The 23,872-nt window shown below is 45.8% G+C and overlaps 1 protein-coding gene, 1 long non-coding RNA gene and 1 pseudogene across 3 annotated transcripts in view; 1 reads left to right on the top strand and 2 right to left on the bottom strand.

The window, feature by feature from the left end:
• GPM6A (glycoprotein M6A) overlaps window positions 1–23,872 on the top strand; it is a 334,890-nt gene that overhangs the window by 110,713 nt on the left and 200,305 nt on the right. The gene's annotated exons all lie outside the window — the stretch shown is intronic.
• Window positions 1–23,872, bottom strand: part of LOC134983429 (uncharacterized) — a 46,141-nt gene that overhangs the window by 9,310 nt on the left and 12,959 nt on the right. The window lies entirely within an intron of this gene.
• Window positions 23,117–23,235, bottom strand: LOC134944074 (5S ribosomal RNA; annotated as a pseudogene).

Below are 23,872 nucleotides of genomic sequence, written 5' to 3'. Positions count from 1 at the left end.
GAGAAGAGCCCGCCGAAATAGGGGGCGGGGCTTATTCTCCTCAGCACACAGCGCCATTTTCCTGCTCAGCTCCGCTGTGAGGAAGGCTCCCAGGACTCTCCCCTGCACTGCACTACAGAAACAGGGTAAAACAGAGAGGGGGGGCACTTTTTTTGGCGATATTACTATATTTAAGCTGCTATAAGGATACAACACTTATATAGGGTTGTTCCCATATATATTATAGCGCTTGGGTGTGTGCTGGCAAACTCTCCCTCTGTCTCCCCAAAGGGCTAGTGGGGTCCTGTCTTCAATAGAGCATTCCCTGTGTGTCTGCTGTGTGTCGGTACGTGTGTGTCGACATGTATGAGGACGATGTTGGTGTGGAGGCAGAGCAATTGCCGGTAATGGTGATGTCACCCCCCAGGGAGTCGACACCGGAATGGATGGCTTTGTTTATGGAATTACGTGATAATGTCAGCACATTACAAAAATCAGTTGACGACATGAGACGGCCGGAAAACCAGTTAGTACCTGCCCAGGCGTCTCAGACACCGTCAGGGGCTGTAAAACGCCCTTTACCTCAGTCGGTCGACACAGACCCAGACACGGACACTGAATCTAGTGTCGACGGTGAAGAAACAAACGTATTTTCCAGTAGGGCCACACGTTATATGATCACGGCAATGAAGGAGGCTTTGCATATCTCTGATACTACAAGTACCACAAAAAGGGGTATTATGTGGGGGGTGAAAAAACTACCTGTAGTTTTTCCTGAATCAGAGGAATTGAATGATGTATGTGATGAAGCGTGGGTTAACCCAGATAGAAAAGTGCTAATTTCAAAAAAGTTATTGGCATTATACCCTTTCCCGCCAGAGGTTAGGGCGCGCTGGGAAACACCCCCTAAGGTGGATAAGGCGCTCACACGCTTATCAAAACAAGTGGCGTTACCGTCTCCTGATACGGCCGCCCTCAAGGATCCAGCTGATAGGAGGCTGGAAACTACCCTAAAAAGTATATACACACATACTGGTGTTATACTGCGACCAGCCATCGCCTCAGCCTGGATGTGCAGTGCTGGGGTGGTCTGGTCGGATTCCCTGACTGAAAATATTGATACCCTGGATAGGGACAGTATTTTACAGACTTTAGAGCAATTAAAGGATGCTTTTCTTTATATGCGAGATGCTCAGAGGGATATTTGCACTCTGGCATCGAGACTAAGTGCGATGTCCATATCTGCCAGAAGAAGTTTATGGACACGACAGTGGTCAGGTGATGCGGATTCCAAACGGCATATGGAAGTATTGCCGTATAAAGGGGAGGAATTATTTGGCGTCGGTCTATCGGATTTGGTGGCCACGGCAACTGCCGGGAAATCCACCTTTTTACCTCAGACCCCCTCCCAACAGAAAAAGACACCGTCTTTTCAGCCGCAGTCCTTTCGGTCCTATAAGAAGCGGGCAAAAGGACAGTCATATCTGCCCCGAGGCAGAGGAAAGGGTAAGAGAGGGCAGCAAGCAGCTCCTTCCCAGGAACAGAAGCCCTCCGCGGGTTCTGCAAAGCCCTCAGCATGACGCTGGGGCTTTACAAGCGGACTCAGGAACGGTGGGGGGTCGACTCAAGAATTTCAGCGCGCAGTGGGCTTGCTCACAGGTGGACCCCTGGATCCTGCAGGTAGTATCTCAGGGTTACAGGTTGGAATTCGAGAAGTCTCCCCCTCGCCGGTTCCTAAAGTCTGCTTTGCCAACGTCTCCCTCAGACAGGGCGACGGTATTGGAAGCCATTAACAAGCTGTTTTCTCAGCAGGTGATAGTCAAGGTACCCCTCCTACAACAGGAAAAGGGGTATTACTCCACGCTATTTGTGGTACCGAAGCCGGACGGCTCGGTAAGACCTATTCTAAATCTGAAATCTTTGAACCTGTACATACAAAAATTCAAGTTCAAGATGAATCACTCAGAGCAGTGATAGCGAATCTGGAAGAAGGGGACTTTATGGTGTCCCTGGACATAAAAGATGCTTACCTGCATGTCCCAATTTGCCCTTCACATCAAGGGTACCTCAGGTTCGTGGTGCAAAACTGTCATTATCAGTTTCAGACGCTGCCGTTTGGATTGTCCACGGCACCTCGGGTCTTTACCAAGGTAATGGCCGAAATGATGATTCTTCTGCGAAGAAGAGGCGTATTAATTATCCCTTAATTGGACGATCTCCTGATAAGGGCAAGGTCCAGAGAACAGCTGGAGGACGGAGTAGCACTAACCCAAGTAGTGCTGCAACAACACGGGTGGATTCTGAATTTTCCAAAATCTCAGTTGACCCAGACAACACGTCTGCTGTTCCTGGGAATGATTCTGGACACGGTTCAGAAAAAGGTGTTTCTTCCGGAGGAGAAAGCCAAGGAGTTATCCGAACTTGTCAGGAACCTCCTAAAACCAGGAAAAGTGTCTGTGCATCAATGCACAAGAGTCCTGGGAAAGATGGTGGCTTCTTACGAAGCAATCCCATTCGGCAGATTCCACGCACGAACTTTTCAGTGGGATCTGCTGGACAAATGGTCCGGATCGCATCTGCAGATGCATCAGCGGATAACCTTATCGCCACGGACAAGGGTGTCTCTTCTGTGGTGGTTGCAGAGTGCTCATCTGTTAGAAGGCCGCAGATTCGGCATACAGGACTGGGTCCTGGTGACCACGGATGCCAGCCTGAGAGGCTGGGGAGCGGTCACACAGGGAAGAAACTTCCAGGGAGTATGGTCAAGCCTGGAGATGTCTCTTCACATAAATATACTGGAGCTAAGAGCGATTTACAATGCTCTAAGCCTGGCAAAACCCCTGCTTCAGGGTCAGCCGGTGTTGATCCAGTCGGACAACATCACGGCAGTCGCCCACGTAAACAGACAGGGCGGCACGAGAAGCAGGAGAGCAATGGCAGAAGCTGCAAGGATTCTTCGCTGGGCGGAAGATCATGTGATAGCACTGTCAGCAGTGTTCATTCCGGGAGTGGACAACTGGGAAGCAGACTTCCTCAGCAGACACGATCTACACCCGGGAGAGTGGGGACTTCATCCAGAAGTCTTCCACATGATTGTGAACCGTTGGGAAAAACCAAAGGTGGATATGATGGCATCTCGCCTCAACAAAAAACTGGACAGGTATTGCGCCAGGTCAAGAGACCCTCAGGCAATAGCTGTGGACGCTCTGGTAACACCGTGGGTGTTCCAGTCAGTGTATGTGTTTCCTCCTCTGCCTCTCATACCCAAAGTACTGAGAATTATACGGCAAAGGGGAGTAAGAACGATACTCGTGGCTCCGGATTGGCCAAGAAGAACTTGGTACCCGGAACTTCAGGAGATGCTCACGGAAAATCCGTGGCCTCTACCTCTAAGACGGGACCTGATTCAGCAGGGACCGTGTCTATTCCAAGACTTACCGCGGCTGCGTTTGACGGCGTGGCGGTTGAACGCCGAATTCTAAGGGAAAAAGGCATTCCAGAAGAGGTCATTCCTACACTGGTTAAAGCCAGGAAGGAGGTGACTGCACAACATTATCACCGCATTTGGAGAAAATATGTTGCGTGGTGTGAGGCCAGGAAGGCCCCCACGGAGGAATTTCAATTGGGTCGATTCCTACATTTCCTGCAAACAGGATTGTCTATGGGCCTCAAGTTGGGGTCCATTAAGGTTCAAATTTCGGCCCTGTCGATTTTCTTCCAGAAAGAATTGGCTTCAGTTCCTGAAGTCCAGACTTTTGTAAAAGGAGTACTACATATACAGCCCCCGGTTGTGCCCCCAGTGGCTTCGTGGGACCTTAATGTAGTTTTGGATTTTCTCAAATCCCATTGGTTTGAGCCACTCAAATCGGCGGATTTGAAATATCTTACATGGAAAGTAACCATGCTACTGGCCCTGGCTTCAGCCAGGAGAGTGTCAGAATTGGCGGCTTTATCGTATAAAAGCCCATATCTGATTTTCCATTCGGACAGGGCAGAACTGCGGACGCGTCCTCATTTTCTGCCTAAGGTGGTGTCAGCGTTTCACCTGAACCAGCCTATTGTGGTGCCTGCGGCTACTAGCGATTTGGAGGATTCCAAGTTGCTGGACGTTGTCAGGGCATTGAAAATATATATTTCAAGGACGGCTGGAGTCAGAAAATCTGACTCGCTGTTTATACTGTATGCACCCAACAAGCTGGGTGCTCCTGCTTCTAAGCAGACGATTGCTCGTTGGATTTGTAGCACAATTCAACTTGCACATTCTGTGGCAGGCCTGCCACAGCCTAAATCTGTCAAGGCCCATTCCACAAGGAAGGTGGGCTCATCCTGGGCGGCTGCCCGAGGGGTCTCGGCATTACAACTCTGCCGAGCAGCTACGTGGTCGGGGGAGAACACGTTTGTAAAATTCTACAAATTTGATACCCTGGCTAAAGAGGACCTGGAGTTCTCTCATTCGGTGCTGCAGAGTCATCCGCACTCTCCCGCCCGTTTGGGAGCTTTGGTATAATCCCCATGGTCCTGACGGAGTCCCCAGCATCCACTAGGACATTAGAGAAAATAAGATTTTACTTACCGATAAATCTATTTCTCGTAGTCCGTAGTGGATGCTGGGCGCCCATCCCAAGTGCGGATTGTCTGCAATACTTGTACATAGTTATTGTTACAAAAAAATCGGGTTGTTCTTGTTGTGAGCCGTCTGTTCAGAGGCTCCTACGTTGTCATACTGTTAACTGGGTTCAGATCACAAGTTGTACGGTGTGATTGGTGTGGCTGGTATGAGTCTTACCCGGGATTCAAAATCCTTCCTTATTGTGTACGCTCGTCCGGGCACAGTATCCTAACTGAGGCTTGGAGGAGGGTCATAGGGGGAGGAGCCAGTGCACACCACCTGATCCTAAAGCTTTATTTTTGTGCCCTGTCTCCTGCGGAGCCGCTAATCCCCATGGTCCTGACGGAGTCCCCAGCATCCACTACGGACTACGAGAAATAGATTTATCGGTAAGTAAAATCTTATTTTTTAAAATGTCACCTCCTTCCTGCTTTTCTGTCAGTCTGGTAGTTGCAGCAACCAATCACATAGTTGTACAGATATATTGTTAAAGCCCCCATCTGGGATTGCTGTTACCTATTTTACCAGGCTACCAGCAGGTATGTTGTTTATCAGTAAATTAGTGTGAAGAAAGAAGTGTATTACTAGAAACATTTCTTTCTAAACCTGTTAGCCTCATGAGAGGATGAATATATGCATTTGAGCTGTGATTGAACACAGTGCATGCTATTGAGAGATTCGGCGTGATCTGTGACTGCACTGCAGTGCCCTTTGTAATTCATACTTCCTAATCTATAAAAAATCTGTGCTGCCACTAGGCATTTCATAATATACTTATAATTGCCATTTAAAGAATATAATTGATTTCTTAAATCTAGCTCCCAGTTTAATGACTGGATTAGGCATAATTGTGTTATTAGTAATATGTTAGAGGTGAATCTTTTATTTCATTAATTTTGTTTTTAATATGGATCAAAAGAGACATTTCAGTATATAATCCCAATATAATGATGATCTGTTGGAGACAAAGAGCCAACTTCCAGCAGAGATGGTTATAACAAATTACCAGGGCAGCCATCGTGGGAGGGTGTGGGGGGGGGGGGGGGGGGGACTGTCGGGACTGGTGTACAGAGAGGAGGGACCACCCCTGGCTCCTAATACCAACACCTGTAGAGCTGCAGAGTGAAGACTTTTTAAAACAATCCTTCAACTGCGCATCAGATCTCTGTGAACCATTCCTGTAGGTCTGCAACACTCCACCTATATGTAAATCACAATGTATTACATCACATAGGTGTGGATTGGTGTGGCAGAATCTTATTATGAGGGGGTGAGGGGCCCTGTCTCTTTTGTCAGTACCGGGCCCCACAAATTCTGATGGCAACCCTGCAAATGACACACACAACAGAATGCAATGCAGTAAGTAGTGCACCATAACTAGCATGGAGTGAATAAGGTGCTGATGTAGATCTATTAAAAACGTAGAATATTCAAGTCATATCAAGTTAAGAGCACGTGTTGGGAGCACAGCTACAGTACATCATAGTTACTTGATTTCTGATCTCCAGTTCAATGGATTGCACAACTCACATCATGATGGACCCACAACCCGCTGTGCAATGATTATGATGATGCAAATTGTATGATGAGGCCCGGCTCCATGATGTGTGATTATGAAAACTGAATCCTCACATGGAGGAGGTGTTGTCTCATGACGCAAATCAGATATTGCCTAATTTTTCATAAATGTATCTTATTTAAGCCATTCTGAACATTTTACGTAGTATCAAAAGATAAGTGGATAGATTATCTAGCTGACAACAACTGAGAGCATTGACACCATTATTGTTTGGGAGGCATCAAAGTCTGTTATGTGGTTACACAGCATTGCCTACAGGGTAGCACTGGCCCACAAGAGGGCAGGGCCATCTACCTCTATGACTGTTTGTTTATTACTCAGTTTTGTTTTATCATTGTGTCCAATTGTAAAGCGCAACGGAATTTGTTGCGCTATATAGGAAACTGTTAATAAATAAATAATAAATAAGCTTGGCTGTCCTGGTTGCCTATATTTAGTGCTGGTGTTGCTGCAAGACCTGGCTTTGAAAGAGCTGTGATAGTTAGGACATGTCTGTCGGAACATTCATTAACCCAGACAGCTCAACTTGCAAATATTTTAAGAATGTTTTAGAGTAATAATGTAGGTGATGTCACCCTGACAATACTTATCAGGTGCATAAAAGGGGAGGGGTCACAGCAAACAGAAAGGGGGGTACATTTTTGCCCCTGCTGGTATCCCCGTGCACACCAACTAATACTTATAACAATATTTGAAAACTATATGGTGATAGAATGTCAGAGATATTTGTTACATATATAGGTTGAGTATCCCATATCCAAATATTTTGAAATACGGAATATTCCGAAATACGGATTTTTTTGAGTGAGAATGAGATAGTAAAACCTTGTTTTCTGATGGCTCAATGTACACAAACTTTGTTAACTACACAAAGTTATTAAAAATATTGTTTTAAATGACCTTCAGGTTGTGTGTATAAGGTGTATATGAAACATAAATGAATTGTGTGAATGTACACACACTTTGTTTAATGCACAAAGTTATTAAAAATATTGGCTAAAATTAACTTCAGGCTGTGTGTATAAGGTGTAAATGAAACATAAATGCATTCTGTGCTTAGACTTGGGTCCCATCGCCATGATATCTCATTATGGTAAGCAATTATTCCAAAATACGGAAAAATCCAATATCCAAAATACTTCTGGTCCAACGCATTTTGGATATGGAATACCCAACCTGTATTTGCAAATACATGATAAGCTGCCAAGCCCTTTCACAGCTTCTTTGATATCAGCAGTCCCTATACTACATGATAAAAGTGCCCATTTAGGGCCATGTAATTGTCTCTAGTAAAGCCTCATGATAAAGCCCCATAAAGAAATACATGTAGATTGAGGGCTAGGTTACCTTAGGAGACACCCCTGGGATCTCCCATTAGCACCACAAGGACCAGCATGCCTTCCAAATGATAATCCCATACAATGCCTTCACACACATGCAAACAAACACAGTGGTAGCAGCTCAATCACTCTGGCAAAACTTAGGTGCATGAAAGGGGGGTGCATGTTCCCCCATGGCCCTAAGTGGGCACTAATATCATGTAATGTAGGGATAGTATGAGAGAAGCTGTGAAGGAACTCAGCAGCTTATTATGTATTTGCAAATATGTGTAACAAATATCTCTGAAATTCTGTCACCATATAGTTTTAAAATATTGTTACAATTATTAGTTGGTGTGCAGGGAATATCACCAGGGAGGAAAATGCACCCCCTTTCTATTTGCTGTAAGTGATGTCAGCAAGGAACTCTAAGGGAATACACCACCAGCAAAAGGCATGGGTGGCAGAAGTGCCGACTCCTGGATCAGTATATCAGATCGTAACTTTGGGCTGGGATGTATTAAAGTCTGAGTTCAGCGGCCGTGTGGGATGCCGGACAAACTCAAACACTTATTTAAAGGGGCAATCATGTAAAAGGCTAATCCATGCCTTGTACATGATTGCCCCTTCAAAATAACGTCCGAGTTCGGCTGGCACGACTGCCAAACTCAGACTTCATTACATCCTGCACTTGTGTAAAGCAAAACAGCACGCAGCATATTTCACCTACTGTAACAGCCAGTTTCATCAAGCATGGTCTGCCAAACACTTCACAAAGCAGAGTATGATTATCAGGTTACAGTGCATAAACTGGTCATTACACTTTTGTGAGTTCAGTTGTGCAAAAAGCACAGGTATTTAGTGATACAGTCATAAGGACATCATCTTCCAACATGTTCTTAACAAACATACTTGTGCACGGGCTATACAGGAAAACTACTTCTCTGAGTGCTTATGGAAGGTCAGTGGTAATCTCCACTGAATATTACTGTGTGGTCATCTTTACCCCTTGTTGAAGTAGGTCTTCCCTGGAGAGAGTGGTGCCTTGAAGTTATCATATATAGATGTGGCTGTCCAGTACTTTGATTAGTATAAGAGTGACATAACCTTCTCTGTCACCTGACGTGAACCAAAATGAGTATTTAGGGGATATTTATAACCAACCACCACCATTAACATTATCAGTTGAGTCTCTTTCTTCTGGAGGAATAATGCTGCCTACGTTGTCCACAATTCCAGACATTAGAAGACCCGATGCCATGACACGTGAAAAAAAATTATTATGTGGTAACAAGTAAAAATAAATACAGTATAATTTTGTAAGTACTCCCATGATCTATACGTTTCGACCACCGTTGAATACGGAGATGGAGCAATATTCCTTCATGTATAACTGATTAAGCTGTGTCAGGTTAGTTGTGTAGTGATGATGGACAGGAAGTTTGAGGTATTGTACCACCGCAGATTTTTTATTACATTAAGATCATGAATCTGACTTGGGCATTTTAGTTTATCTATTTCTAGCATTTTAAGCCAATCCAATATCATTTTTGCAGTGTGCTTTGGATCTTTGCCCTGCAGGAAGACTAGAGATGAGCGGGTTCGGTTCCTCGGAATCCGAACCCCCCCGAACTTCAGCCTTTTTACACGGGTCCGAGGCAGACTCGGATCTTCCCGCCTTGCTCGGCTAACCCGAGCGCGCCCGAACGTCATCATCCCGCTGTCGGATTCTCGCGAGGCTCGTATTCTATCGCGAGACTCGGATTCTATATAAGGAGCCGCGCGTAGAGATGAGCGGGTTCGGTTTCTTTGAATCCGAACCCGCACGAACTTCACTTTTTTTTTCACGGGTCCGAGCGACTCGGATCTTCCCGCCTTGCTCGGTTAACCCGAGCGCGCCCGAACGTCATCATGACGCTGTCGGATTCTCGCGAGACTCGGATTCTATATAAGGAGCCGCGCGTCGCCGCCATTTTCACACGTGCATTGAGATTGATAGGGAGAGGACGTGGCTGGCGTCCTCTCCATTTAGATTAGATTTAGAAGAGAGAGAGAGAGATTGCTGTGATACTGTAGATTAGAAGAGAGTGCAGACAGAGTTTAGTGACTGACGACCACAGTGACCAGTGACCACCAGAGACAGTGCAGTTGTTTGTTTTATTTAATATATCCGTTCTCTGCCTGAAAAAAACGATACACAGTCACACAGTGACTCAGTCTGTGTGCACTGCTCAGCCCAGTGTGCTGCACATCAATGTATTGTATATAAAGCTTATAATTGTGGGGGAGACTGGGGAGCACTGCAGGTTGTTATAGCAGGAGCCAGGAGTACATGATAAATAATATTATATTAAAATTAAACAGTGCACACTTTTGCTGCAGGAGTGCCACTGCCAGTGTGACTAGTGGTGACCAGTGCCTGACCACCAGTATATTAGTAGTATTGTATACTATCTCTTTATCAACCAGTCTATATTAGCAGCAGACACAGTACAGTGCGGTAGTTCACGGCTGTGGCTACCTCTGTGTCGGCACTCGGCAGGCAGTCCGTCCATCCATAATTGTATTATATACCACCTAACCGTGGTTTTTTTTTTCTTTCTTTATACCGTCGTCATAGTCATACTAGTTGTTACGAGTATACTACTATCTCTTTATCAACCAGTGTACAGTGCGGTAGTTCACGGCTGTGGCTACCTCTGTGTCGGAACTCGGCAGGCAGTCCGTCCATCCATAATTGTATTATAATATATACCACCTAACCGTGTTTTTTTTTTCGTTCTTTATACCGTCGTCATACTAGTTGTTACGAGTATACTACTATCTCTTTATCAACCAGTGTACAGTGCGGTAGTTCACGGCTGTGGCTACCTCTGTGTCGGAACTCGGCAGGCAGTCCGTCCATCCATAATTGTATTATAATATATACCACCTAACCGTGGTTTTTTTTCCGTTCTTTATACCGTCGTCATACTAGTTGTTACGAGTATACTACTATCTCTTTATCAACCAGTGTACAGTGCGGTAGTTCACGGCTGTGGCTACCTCTGTGTCGGCACTCGGCAGGCAGTCCGTCCAACCATAATTGTATTATATACCACCTAACCGTGGTTATTTTTTCATTCTTTATACCGTCGTCATACTAGTTGTTACGAGTATACTACTATCTCTTTATCAACCAGTGTACAGTGCGGTAGTTCACGGCTGTGGCTACCTCTGTGTCGGCACTCGGCAGGCAGTCCGTCCAACCATAATTGTATTATATACCACCTAACCGTGGTTTTTTTTTCATTCTTTATACCGTCGTCATACTAGTTGTTACGAGTATACTACTATCTCTTTATCAACCAGTGTACAGTGCGGTAGTTCACGGCTGTGGCTACCTCTGTGTCGGCACTCGGCAGCCCGTCCATAATTGTATATACCAGTGACCTAACCGTGGTTTTTTTTTCTTTCTTTATACATACATACTAGTTACGAGTATACTATCTCTTTATCAACCAGTCTATATATTAGCAGCAGACACAGTACAGTGCGGTAGTTCACGGCTGTGGCTACCTCTGTGTCGGCACTAGGCAGCCCGTCCATAATTGTATATACCACCTAACCGTGGTTTTTTTTTCTTTCTTTATACATACATACTAGTTACGAGTATACTATCTCTTTATCAACCAGTCTATATATTAGCAGCAGACACAGTACAGTGCGGTAGTTCACGGCTGTGGCTACCTCTGTGTCGGCACTCGGCAGCCCGTCCATAATTGTATATACCAGTGACCTAACCGTGGTTTTTTTTTCTTTCTTTATACATACATACTAGTTACGAGTATACTATCTCTTTATCAACCAGTCTATATATTAGCAGCAGACACAGTACAGTGCGGTAGTTCACGGCTGTGGCTACCTCTGTGTCGGCACTCGGCAGCCCGTCCATAATTGTATATACCAGTGACCTAACCGTGTTTTTTTTTTCTTTCTTTATACATACATACTAGTTACGAGTATACTATCTCTTTATCAACCAGTCTATATATTAGCAGCAGACACAGTACAGTGCGGTAGTTCACGGCTGTGGCTACCTCTGTGTCGGCACTCGGCAGCCCGTCCATAATTGTATACTAGTATCCAATCCATCCATCTGCATTGTTTACCTGAGGTGCCTTTTAGTTGTGCCTATTAAAATATGGAGAACAAAAATGTTGAGGTTCCAAAATTAGGGAAAGATCAAGATCCACTTCCACCTCGTGCTGAAGCTGCTGCCACTAGTCATGGCCGAGACGATGAAATGCCAGCAACGTCGTCTGCCAAGGCCGATGCCCAATGGCATAGTACAGAGCATGTCAAAACCAAAACACCAAATATCAGTAAAAAAAGGACTCCAAAACCTAAAATAAAATTGTCGGAGGAGAAGCGTAAACTTGCCAATATGCCATTTACCACACGGAGTGGCAAGGAACGGCTGAGGCCCTGGCCTATGTTCATGGCTAGTGGTTCAGCTTCACATGAGGATGGAAGCACTCAGCCTCTCGCTAGAAAACTGAAAAGACTCAAGCTGGCAAAAGCACCGCAAAGAACTGTGCGTTCTTTGAAATCCCAAATCCACAAGGAGAGTCCAATTGTGTCGGTTGCGATGCCTGACCTTCCCAACACTGGACGTGAAGAGCATGCGCCTTCCACCATTTGCACGCCCCCTGCAAGTGCTGGAAGGAGCACCCGCAGTCCAGTTCCTGATAGTCAGATTGAAGATGTCAGTGTTGAAGTACACCAGGATGAGGAGGATATGGGTGTTGCTGGCGCTGGGGAGGAAATTGACCAGGAGGATTCTGATGGTGAGGTGGTTTGTTTAAGTCAGGCACCCGGGGAGACACCTGTTGTCCGTGGGAGGAATATGGCCGTTGACATGCCAGGTGAAAATACCAAAAAAATCAGCTCTTCGGTGTGGAGGTATTTCACCAGAAATGCGGACAACAGGTGTCAAGCCGTGTGTTCCCTTTGTCAAGCTGTAATAAGTAGGGGTAAGGACGTTAACCACCTCGGAACATCCTCCCTTATACGTCACCTGCAGCGCATTCATAATAAGTCAGTGACAAGTTCAAAAACTTTGGGTGACAGCGGAAGCAGTCCACTGACCAGTAAATCCCTTCCTCTTGTAACCAAGCTCACGCAAACCACCCCACCAACTCCCTCAGTGTCAATTTCCTCCTTCCCCAGGAATGCCAATAGTCCTGCAGGCCATGTCACTGGCAAGTCTGACGAGTCCTCTCCTGCCTGGGATTCCTCCGATGCATCCTTGCGTGTAACGCCTACTGCTGCTGGCGCTGCTGTTGTTGCCGCTGGGAGTCGATGGTCATCCCAGAGGGGAAGTCGTAAGCCCACTTGTACTACTTCCAGTAAGCAATTGACTGTTCAACAGTCCTTTGCGAGGAAGATGAAATATCACAGCAGTCATCCTACTGCAAAGCGGATAACTGAGTCCTTGACAACTATGTTGGTGTTAGACGTGCGTCCGGTATCCGCCGTTAGTTCACAGGGAACTAGACAATTTATTGAGGCAGTGTGCCCCCGTTACCAAATACCATCTAGGTTCCACTTCTCTAGGCAGGCGATACCGAGAATGTACACGGACGTCAGAAAAAGACTCACCAGTGTCCTAAAAAATGCAGTTGTACCCAATGTCCACTTAACCACGGACATGTGGACAAGTGGAGCAGGGCAGGGTCAGGACTATATGACTGTGACAGCCCACTGGGTAGATGTATGGACTCCCGCCGCAAGAACAGCAGCGGCGGCACCAGTAGCAGCATCTCGCAAACGCCAACTCTTTCCTAGGCAGGCTACGCTTTGTATCACCGCTTTCCAGAATACGCACACAGCTGAAAACCTCTTACGGCAACTGAGGAAGATCATCGCGGAATGGCTTACCCCAATTGGACTCTCCTGTGGATTTGTGGCATCGGACAACGCCAGCAATATTGTGTGTGCATTAAATATGGGCAAATTCCAGCACGTCCCATGTTTTGCACATACCTTGAATTTGGTGGTGCAGAATTTTTTAAAAAACGACAGGGGCGTGCAAGAGATGCTGTCGGTGGCCAGAAAAATTGCGGGACACTTTCGGCGTACAGGCACCACGTACAGAAGACTGGAGCACCACCAAAAACTACTGAACCTGCCCTGCCATCATCTGAAGCAAGAAGTGGTAACGAGGTGGAATTCAACCCTCTATATGCTTCAGAGGTTGGAGGAGCAGCAAAAGGCCATTCAAGCCTATACAATTGAGCACGATATAGGAGATGGAATGCACCTGTCTCAAGTGCAGTGGAGAATGATTTCAACGTTGTGCAAGGTTCTGATGCCCTTTGAACTTGCCACACGTGAAGTCAGTTCAGACACTGCCAGCCTGAGTCAGGTCATTCCCCTCATCAGGCTTTTGCAGAAGAAGCTGGAGGCATTGAAGAAGGAGCTAAAAGGGAGCGATTCCGCTAGGCATGTGGGACTTGTGGATGCAGCCCTTAATTCGCTTAACAAGGATTCACGGGTGGTCAATCTGTTGAAATCAGAGCACTACATTTTGGCCACCGTGCTCGATCCTAGATTTAAAGCCTACCTTGGATCTCTCTTTCCGGCAGACACAGGTCTGCTGGGGTTGAAAGACCTGCTGGTGACAAAATTGTCAAGTCAAGCGGAACGCGACCTGTCAACATCTCCTCCTTCACATTCTCCCGCAACTGGGGGTGCGAGGAAAAGGCTCAGAATTCCGAGCCCACCCGCTGGCGGTGATGCAGGGCAGTCTGGAGCGACTGCTGATGCTGACATCTGGTCCGGACTGAAGGACCTGACAACGATTACGGACATGTCGTCTACTGTCACTGCATATGATTCTCTCAACATTGATAGAATGGTGGAGGATTATATGAGTGACCGCATCCAAGTAGGCACGTCACACAGTCCGTACTTATACTGGCAGGAAAAAGAGGCAATTTGGAGGCCCTTGCACAAACTGGCTTTATTCTACCTAAGTTGCCCTCCCACAAGTGTGTACTCCGAAAGAGTGTTTAGTGCCGCCGCTCACCTTGTCAGCAATCGGCGTACGAGGTTACTTCCAGAAAATGTGGAGAAGATGATGTTCATTAAAATGAATTATAATCAATTCCTCCGCGGAGACATTGACCAGCAGCAATTGCCTCCACAAAGTACACAGGGAGCTGAGATGGTGGATTCCAGTGGGGACGAATTGATAATCTGTGAGGAGGGGGATGTACACGGTGATATATCGGAGGGTGAAGATGAGGTGGACATCTTGCCTCTGTAGAGCCAGTTTGTGCAAGGAGAGATTAATTGCTTCTTTTTTGGGGGGGGTCCAAACCAACCCGTCATATCAGTCACAGTCGTGTGGCAGACCCTGTCACTGAAATGATGGGTTGGTTAAAGTGTGCATGTCCTGTTTTGTTTATACAACATAAGGGTGGGTGGGAGGGCCCAAGGATAATTCCATCTTGCACCTCTTTTTTCTTTTCTTTTTCTTTGCATCATGTGCTGATTGGGGAGGGTTTTTTGGAAGGGACATCCTGCGTGACACTGCAGTGCCACTCCTAAATGGGCCCGGTGTTTGTGTCGGCCACTAGGGTCGCTAATCTTACTCACACAGTCAGCTACCTCATTGCGCCTCTTTTTTTCTTTGCGTCATGTGCTGTTTGGGGAGGGTTTTTTGGAAGGGACATCCTGCGTGACACTGCAGTGCCACTCCTAGATGGGCCCGGTGTTTGTGTCGGCCACTAGGGTCGCTAATCTTACTCACACAGCTACCTCATTGCGCCTCTTTTTTTCTTTGCGTCATGTGCTGTTTGGGGAGGGTTTTTTGGAAGGGACATCCTGCGTGACACTGCAGTGCCACTCCTAGATGGGCCCGGTGTTTGTGTCGGCCACTAGGGTCGCTTATCTTACTCACACAGCGACCTCGGTGCAAATTTTAGGACTAAAAATAATATTGTGAGGTGTGAGGTATTCAGAATAGACTGAAAATGAGTGTAAATTATGGTTTTTGAGGTTAATAATACTTTGGGATCAAAATGACCCCCAAATTCTATGATTTAAGCTGTTTTTTAGTGTTTTTGGAAAAAAACACCCGAATCCAAAACACACCCGAATCCGACAAAAAAAATTCGGTGAGGTTTTGCCAAAACGCGTTCGAACCCAAAACACGGCCGCGGAACCGAACCCAAAACCAAAACACAAAACCCGAAAAATTTCAGGCGCTCATCTCTAGCGCCCGCGCGTCGCCGCCATTTTCACACGTGCATTGAGATTGATAGGGAGAGGACGTGGCTGGCGTCCTCTCCGTTAGAATAGATAGAGACACTTGAGTTGATTACTTAGTAATTTTGGGGAGCATTAGGAGTACTCAGAGTGCAGAGTTTTGCTGATAGTTACTAGTGACTGACCACCACCAGTTTTATTTATTATTTAATATAATCCGTTCTCTGCCTGAAAAAAAACGATACACAGTCACATACCATATCTGTGCTCAGCCTCAGTGTGCTGCATGATAATATCATCTATATGTATATCTGACTGTGCTGAGTGCTCACTGCTCACACAGCTGAATTGTGGGGGAGACTGGGGTGCAGTTATAGCAGGAGTACAGTGCACACTTTTGCTGCCAGTGTGACTGACCAGTGACCACCAGTATATTGTCTGCCTGAAAAAGTTAAACACTCCTGTGGTGTTTTTTTTTTTTATTCTATAAACGCATTCTGCTGACAGTGTCCAGCAGGTCTGTCATTCATTATATTATATAAATATTTACCTGCAGTAGTGTTATATTTTTTTTGTTCATCTCTATCATCTTTATCATCTCTATACTAGCAGACGCAGTACGGTAGTCCACGGCTGTAGCTACCTCTGTGTCGTCAGTGCTCGTCCATAATTGTATACCTACCTGTGGTGGGGGTTTTTTTTCTATCTTCTTCATACTAGTAGTTTAGGAGTCTGCTGACAGTGTCCAGCAGGTCCGTCATTATATTATATATACCTGCAGTAGTGATATATATATATTTTTTATATCATTATCATCTCTATACTAGCAGATGCAGTACGGTAGTCCACGGCTGTAGCTACCTCTGTGTCGTCAGTCACTCGTCATCCATAAGTATACTAGTATCCATCCATCTCCATTGTTTACCTGAGGTGCCTTTTAGTTGTGCCTATTAAAATATGGAGAAAAAAATGTTGAGGTTCCAAAAATAGGGAAAGATCAAGATCCACTTCCACCTCGTGCTGAAGCTGCTGCCACTAGTCATGGCCGAGACGATGAAATTCCATCAACGTCGTCTGCCAAGGCCGATGCCCAATGTCATAGTACAGTGCATGTAAAATCCAAAACACAAAATATCAGTAAAAAAAGGACTCAAAAATCTAAAATAAAATCGTCGGAGGAGAAGCGTAAACTTGCCAATATGCCATTTACCACACGGAGTGGCAAGGAATGGCTGAGGCCCTGGCCTATGTTCATGGCTAGTGGTTCAGCTTCACATGAGGATGGTAGCACTCAGCCTCTCGCTAGAAAAATGAAAAGACTTAAGCTGGCAAAAGCACAGCAAAGAACTGTGCGTTCTTCGAAATCACAAATCCACAAGGAGAGTCCAATTGTGTCAGTTGCGATGCCTGACCTTCCCAACACTGGACGTGAAGAGCATGCGCCTTCCACCATTTGCACGCCCCCTGCAAGTGCTGGAAGGAGCACCCGCAGTCCAGTTCCTGATAGTCAGATTGAAGATGTCAGTGTTGAAGTACACCAGGATGAGGAGGATATGGGTGTTGCTGGCGCTGGGGAGGAAATTGACAAGGAGGATTCTGATGGTGAGGTGGTTTGTTTAAGTCAGGCACCCGGGGAGACACCTGTTGTCCGTGGGAGGAATATGGCCATTGACATGCCTGGTGAAAATACCAAAAAAATCAGCTCTTCGGTGTGGAAGTATTTCAACAGAAATGCGGAAAACATTTGTCAAGCCGTGTGTTGCCTTTGTCAAGCTGTAATAAGTAGGGGTAAGGACGTTAACCACCTCGGAACATCCTCCCTTATACGTCACCTGCAGCGCATTCATCATAAGTCAGTGACAAGTTCAAAAACTTTGGGCGACAGCGGAAGCAGTCCACTGACCAGTAAATCCCTTCCTCTTGTAACCAAGCTCATGCAAACCACCCCACCAACTCCCTCAGTGTCAATTTCCTCCTTCCCCAGGAATGCCAATAGTCCTGCAGGCCATGTCACTGGCAATTCTGACGAGTCCTCTCCTGCCTGGGATTCCTCCAATGCATCCTTGCGTGTAACGCCTACTGCTGCTGGCGCTGCTGTTGTTGCTGCTGGGAGTCGATGGTCATCCCAGAGGGGAAGTCGTAAGACGACTTTTACTACTTCCACCAAGCAATTGACTGTCCAACAGTCCTTTGCGAGGAAGATGAAATATCACAGCAGTCATCCTACTGCAAAGCGGATAACTGAGGCCTTTGCATCCTGGGCGGTGACAAACATGGTTCCGGTATCCATCATTACTGCAGAGCCAACTATAGACTTGATTGAGGTAATGTGTCCCCGGTACCAAATACCATCTAGGTTCCATTTCTCTAGGCAGGCGATACCGAAAATGTACACAGACCTCAGAAAAAGACTCACCAGTGTCCTAAAAAATGCGGTTGTACCCAATGTCCACTTAACCACGGACATGTGGACAAGTGGAGCAGGGCAGACTCAGGACTATATGACTGTGACAGCCCACTGGGTAGATGTATTAACTCCCGCCGCAAGAACAGCAGCGACGGCACCAGTAGCAGCATCTCGCAAACGCCAACTCTTTCCTAGGCAGGCTGCGCTTTGTATCACCGCTTTCCAGAATACGCACACAGCTGAAAACCTCTTACGGCAACTGAGGAAGATCATCAAAGAATGGCTTACCCCAATTGGACTCTCCTGTGGATTTGTGGCATCGGACAACGCCAGCAATATTGTGTGTGCATTAAATATGGGCAAATTCCAGCACGTCCCATGTTTTGCACATACCTTGAATTTGGTGGTGCAGAATTATTTAAAAAACGAGAGGGGCGTGCAAGAGATGCTGTCGGTGGCCAGAAGAATTGCGGGACACTTTCGGCGTACAGGCACCACGTACAGAAGACTGGAGCAACACCAAAAACGCCTGAACCTGCCCTGCCATCATCTGAAGCAAGAAGTGGTAACGAGGTGGAATTCAACCCTCTATATGCTTCAGAGGTTGGAGGAGCAGCAAAAGGCCATTCAAGCCTATACAACTGAGCACGATATAGGAGGTGGAATGCACCTGTCTCAAGCGCAGTGGAGAATGATTTCAATGTTGTGCAAGGTTCTGCAACCTTTTAAACTTGCCACACGTGAAGTCAGTTCAGACACTGCCAGCCTGAGTCAGGTCATTCCCCTCATCAGGCTTTTGCAGAAGAAGCTGGAGACATTGAAGGAGGAGCTAACACTGAGCGATTCCGCTAGGCATGTGGGACTTGTGGATGGAGCCCTTAATTCGCTTAACAAGGATTCACGGGTGGTCAATCTGTTGAAATCAGAGCACTACATTTTGGCCACCGTGCTCGATCCTAGATTTAAAACCTACCTTGGATATCTCTTTCCGGCAGACACAAGTCTGCAGGGGTTCAAAGAACTGCTGGTGAGAACATTGTCAAGTCAAGCGGAACGCGACCTGTCAACATCTCCTCCTTCACATTCTCCCGCAACTGGGGGTGCAAGGAAAAGGCTCAGAATTCCGAGCCCACCCGCTGGCGGTGATGCAGGGCAGTCTGGAGCGACTGCTGATGCTGACATCTGGTCCGGACTGAAGGACCTGCCAACGATTACGGACACGTCGTCTACTGTCACTGCATATGATTCTCTCACCATTGAAAGAATGGTGGAGGATTATATGAGTGACCGCATCCAAGTAGACACGTCAGACAGTCCGTACGTATACTGGCAGGAAAAAGAGGCAATTTGGAGGCCCTTGCACAAACTGGCTTTATTCTACCTAAGTTGCCCTCCCACAAGTGTGTACTCCGAAAGAGTGTTTAGTGCCGCCGCTCACCTTGTCAGCAATCGGCGTACGAGGTTACTTCCAGAAAATGTGGAGAAGATGATGTTCATTAAAATGAATTATAATCAATTCCTCCATGGAGACATTCACCAGCAGCAATTGCCTCCACAAAGTACACAGGGAGCTGTGATGGTGGATTCCAGTGGGGACGAATTGATAATCTGTGAGGAGGGGGATGTACACGGTGATGAATCGGAGGATGATGATGAGGTGGACATCTTGCCTCTGTAGAGCCAGTTTGTGCAAGGAAAGATTAATTGCTTCTTTTTTGGTGGGGGTCCAAACCAACCCGTCATTTCAGTCACAGTCGTGTGGCAGACCCTGTCACTGAAATGATGGGTTGGTTAAAGTGTGCATGTCCTGTTTATACAACATAAGGGTGGGTGGGAGGGCCCAAGGACAATTCCATCTTGCACCTCTTTTTTCTTTAATTTTTCTTTGCGTCATGTGCTGTTTGGGGAGTGTTTTTTGGAAGGGCCATCCTGCGTGACACTGCAGTGCCACTCCTAGATGGGCCAGGTGTTTGTGTCGGCCACTAGGGTCGCTTATCTTAGTCACACAGCTACCTCATTGCGCCTATTTTTTTTCTTCTTTGCGTCATGTGCTGTTTGGGGAGTATTTTTTGGAAGGGCCATCCGGCCTGACACTGCAGTGCCACTCCTAGATGGGCCAGGTGTTTGTGTCGGCCACTAGGGTCGCTTAGCTTACTCACACAGCTACCTCATTGCGCCTCTTTTTTTCTTTGCGTCATGTGCTGTTTGGGGAGTGTTTTTTGGAAGGGCCATCCTGCGTGACACTGCAGTGCCACTCCTAGATGGGCCAGGTGTTTGTGTCGGCCACTTGGGTCGCTGAGCTTAGTCATCCAGCGACCTCGGTGCAAATTTTAGGACTAAAAATAATATTGTGAGGTGTGAGGTGTTCAGAATAGACTGAAAATGAGTGGAAATTATGGTTATTGAGGTTAATAATACTTTGGGATCAAAATGACCCCCAAATTCTATGATTTAAGCTGTTTTTTAGGTTTTTTTTAAAAAAACACCCGAATCCAAAACACACCCGAATCCGACAAAAAAAATTCGGTGAGGTTTTGCCAAAACGCGTTCGAACCCAAAACACGGCCACGGAACCGAACCCAAAACCAAAACACAAAACCCGAAAAATTTCCGGTGCACATCTCTAAGGAAGACATGCTTCTTTCCTGTTAAGATTTGTCAGTAGGATATTCACATTGATCCTCAAACAAATTGTTACTACCACTATACTTGCAGAAGGGAATGACATTCAGGCCAAAAAGTTCCACTTTAATTACCTTTTTCCAAACCATTGCAGTGTCTTTTTTACTTCATAGTTTTTAAAACTCTTGAGAGCAGTGATATGTTTTTTTTTTATCCTTAACATCCTACCAGTAAGTCCCTTTTTGGGTGTGAAATGTCTTAAAAAGTGTCCCCCCATATACATTATCTTCAATCGCATTCATAAAGTTCTGTTGCTCATAGTTGGGCTCACGCTAAAGTCTCTAATAAGTGCACCACTTGAGGAGATGTTTCTGATATCTTCTGCATTTGAGAAGGAGACAATGTTTCCATAAAGCGTTAGTAGTAAGTGGGGAGCATTTGGAATACATAATGAAGAATAATCACAACAATGAAAAACTAAACAGAAAGAAAAAAAGAGAAAAAATAAAAAAAGGGGGAGGGAGAAAAGTGGGAATACTAAACTCTGACAGAAAGGAAAACCATTCAGGAAAAAACACTAATAGACACACAAGGCTGCACCTCTATTACCTGAAAATGTCCAGAAGAAAAGTGGGGAAGCTGCAGCAAACAACTGCTTATAAAACAAACACATCCGCTCAACCTAAATGATTAATAACCCATCAATCAAATCTGACACTAACAATGAAAGCAGCACCTACAACTTCTTAAAAAGTTCTCTGATCACCGATTTGTGCTTAGAGTATAGGATGGTGGAGAAGATAGATAGGGTGAGGGAGAAGTTTAGAATTCCTGAAGGCCACTCTTTGCTGTGTGTAAACATATTTGCCAAACCTCACAGGAAACAGCATACCTCTCAACTGTCCCTCTTTGTGCGGGACAGTCCTGCTTTTTGGGGACTGTCCCACCTACGGCATCTACACAGTGCAGAGAATAGCCTGGGGGCAGACAGCATCTCTGGGAGTACCGGGCAATGGGTGATGAAATTGCCACAAGAATGTGATGGCTGCATCATTGTTGCCCCTCCCCCGTTATACAATGCTGTATTTACTAGCATTGTGAAGCAGGGCCACTGATGAAGCGATTCAGTGAAAATCCCAGACCGCTAACTTTACTCGGGAAGTGGGCAGCCCCTGGAACACCTGCCCACTCCTCCAGGCATCCAGGAGAGCCATCCGAGATTTGGGAGTCTCTAGGACACATTATACAAAGGAGAGAAAATAAAGACTCTTTGTTGGGGCACGCTTTAATCATTGTAAAACATATTATAAAAGCAAAAAGATATATTTAAAAGATACAAAATATTTTTTTTTTACTTGAATAAGCCAAAGGTGAAAATGTTTGGTTTCCCATGGATGGTATTGTCAGTCCTAATGTAGGGGTAAAAATCCCAAATTTGCAGATTGTATATTGCCATCAGAGTACTTCTTAGGTACATGGGTTAATTTACCTCACGGATGAAGAAAACCCTATAGGCACATTGGTGGTCATTCCGAGTTGTTCGCTCGGTAAATTTCTTTGCATCGCAGCGATTTTCCGCTTAGTGCGCATGCGCAATGTCCGCACTGCGACTGCGCCAAGTAAATTTGCTATGCAGTTAGGTATTTTACTCACGGCATTACAAGGTTTTTTCTTCGTTCTGGTGATCGGAGTGTGATTGACAGGCAGTGGGTGTTTCTGGGCGGAAACAGGTCGTTTTATGGGTGTGTGCGGAAAAACGCTACCGTTTCTGGGAAAAACGCGGGAGTGGCTGAAGAAACGGAGGAGTGTCTCGGCAAACGCTGGGTGTGTTTGTGACGTCAAACCAGGAACGACAAGCACTGAACTGATCGCAGATGCCGAGTAAGTCTGGAGCTACTCAGAAACTGCTAAGAGGTGTGTAGTCGCAATTTTGAGAATCTTTCGTTCGCAATTTTACTATGCTAAGATTCACTCCCAGTAGGCGGCGGCTTAGCGTGTGCAAAGCTGCTAAAAGCAGCTTGCGAGCGAACAACTCGGAATGAGGGCATTGATATTTGATGAATGTCTGAATAGCTTAGGTTAATACTTTATTGCTATATGAGCGTTATCATGCATGAGCGTAACATCAATTTGTAAGAACATCAAATAAATGTATCTGTCCTAGTCTGAATAGTAAGTTATGTATGCAATTGCTGTACGGTTTGCACAAGTCTGCTGCACTTGGACAGAAAGAGAAAGTTTTGAAATCCTCTCACCTGAGAGATGGACAGAAAGAAAAGGTTTAGGAAATCTCTCACATGAGGTGTGGAACCTCTACTTCTGCACTTCTGCTTTTGATCAAAGGAATGTTACTGCACCTGGTATCCCCAGGTGGTCTCCCATCCAGGTACTAACCAGGCCTATCACTGATTAGTTTACAAGATCAGATGAGATTGGGCATATCTGGTGAAGTATGGCAGTAATCTGCTGAATGACACAGTGTCTGTTCCACTATGTGAGAGATAAAGTATGTACTTCTGCTTTCCAAAATTGGGTGTACTCACGTGTCTCTGTTACCTTGGTATTGCAGAGACTTAAACTGGCACATTTGGATGAGAGAGTATATGGAATTAGGATTTTTTATAGCAAGGAAATATACGTGATGGAGAAAAAAGGATTAGTGTTAGTACTTCTGTGTTCGCATTTTCATATAACGTGATAGAGGACAATGGATGACAGAGTACAAATCAAGGAGTCCCTCTAGAAAAATGTTTTTGATTGTAAAAGTCTCGTTTTTGTTTGGATATGCCTGAGCCAAGTTCGGGATTGGCAGAGATCCACTAGGTTCATTTACCTGGAGTATAGCAACTGGCAAGGCAAGGGTTGATTGCAGACAGACTGGATGCAAGATGACTTGGCAAGGCTGGGGTTAATTGTAAACTTTGGCTAGATGATACTGGCAAGGCTGATGCAAGCGAAGACAGCAAGACTTGATTAAACCAGATAACAAAGCATGGGTTAATTGCTGGTCAGGTTAGCTGGATACTGGAATGGCTACTGCAGACAGGCTTGACAAGGTATGATAACTTAGAAACCACAGGATTGAATATGCACTGGTAACT

The sequence above is a fragment of the Pseudophryne corroboree genome, chromosome 1 (assembly GCF_028390025.1).
Source record: "Pseudophryne corroboree isolate aPseCor3 chromosome 1, aPseCor3.hap2, whole genome shotgun sequence".
NCBI classification, from domain to species: domain Eukaryota; kingdom Metazoa; phylum Chordata; class Amphibia; order Anura; family Myobatrachidae; genus Pseudophryne; species Pseudophryne corroboree.
Note: the sequence above shows the minus strand (reverse complement) of the source record. Positions and strands in the feature narration are given on the sequence as shown.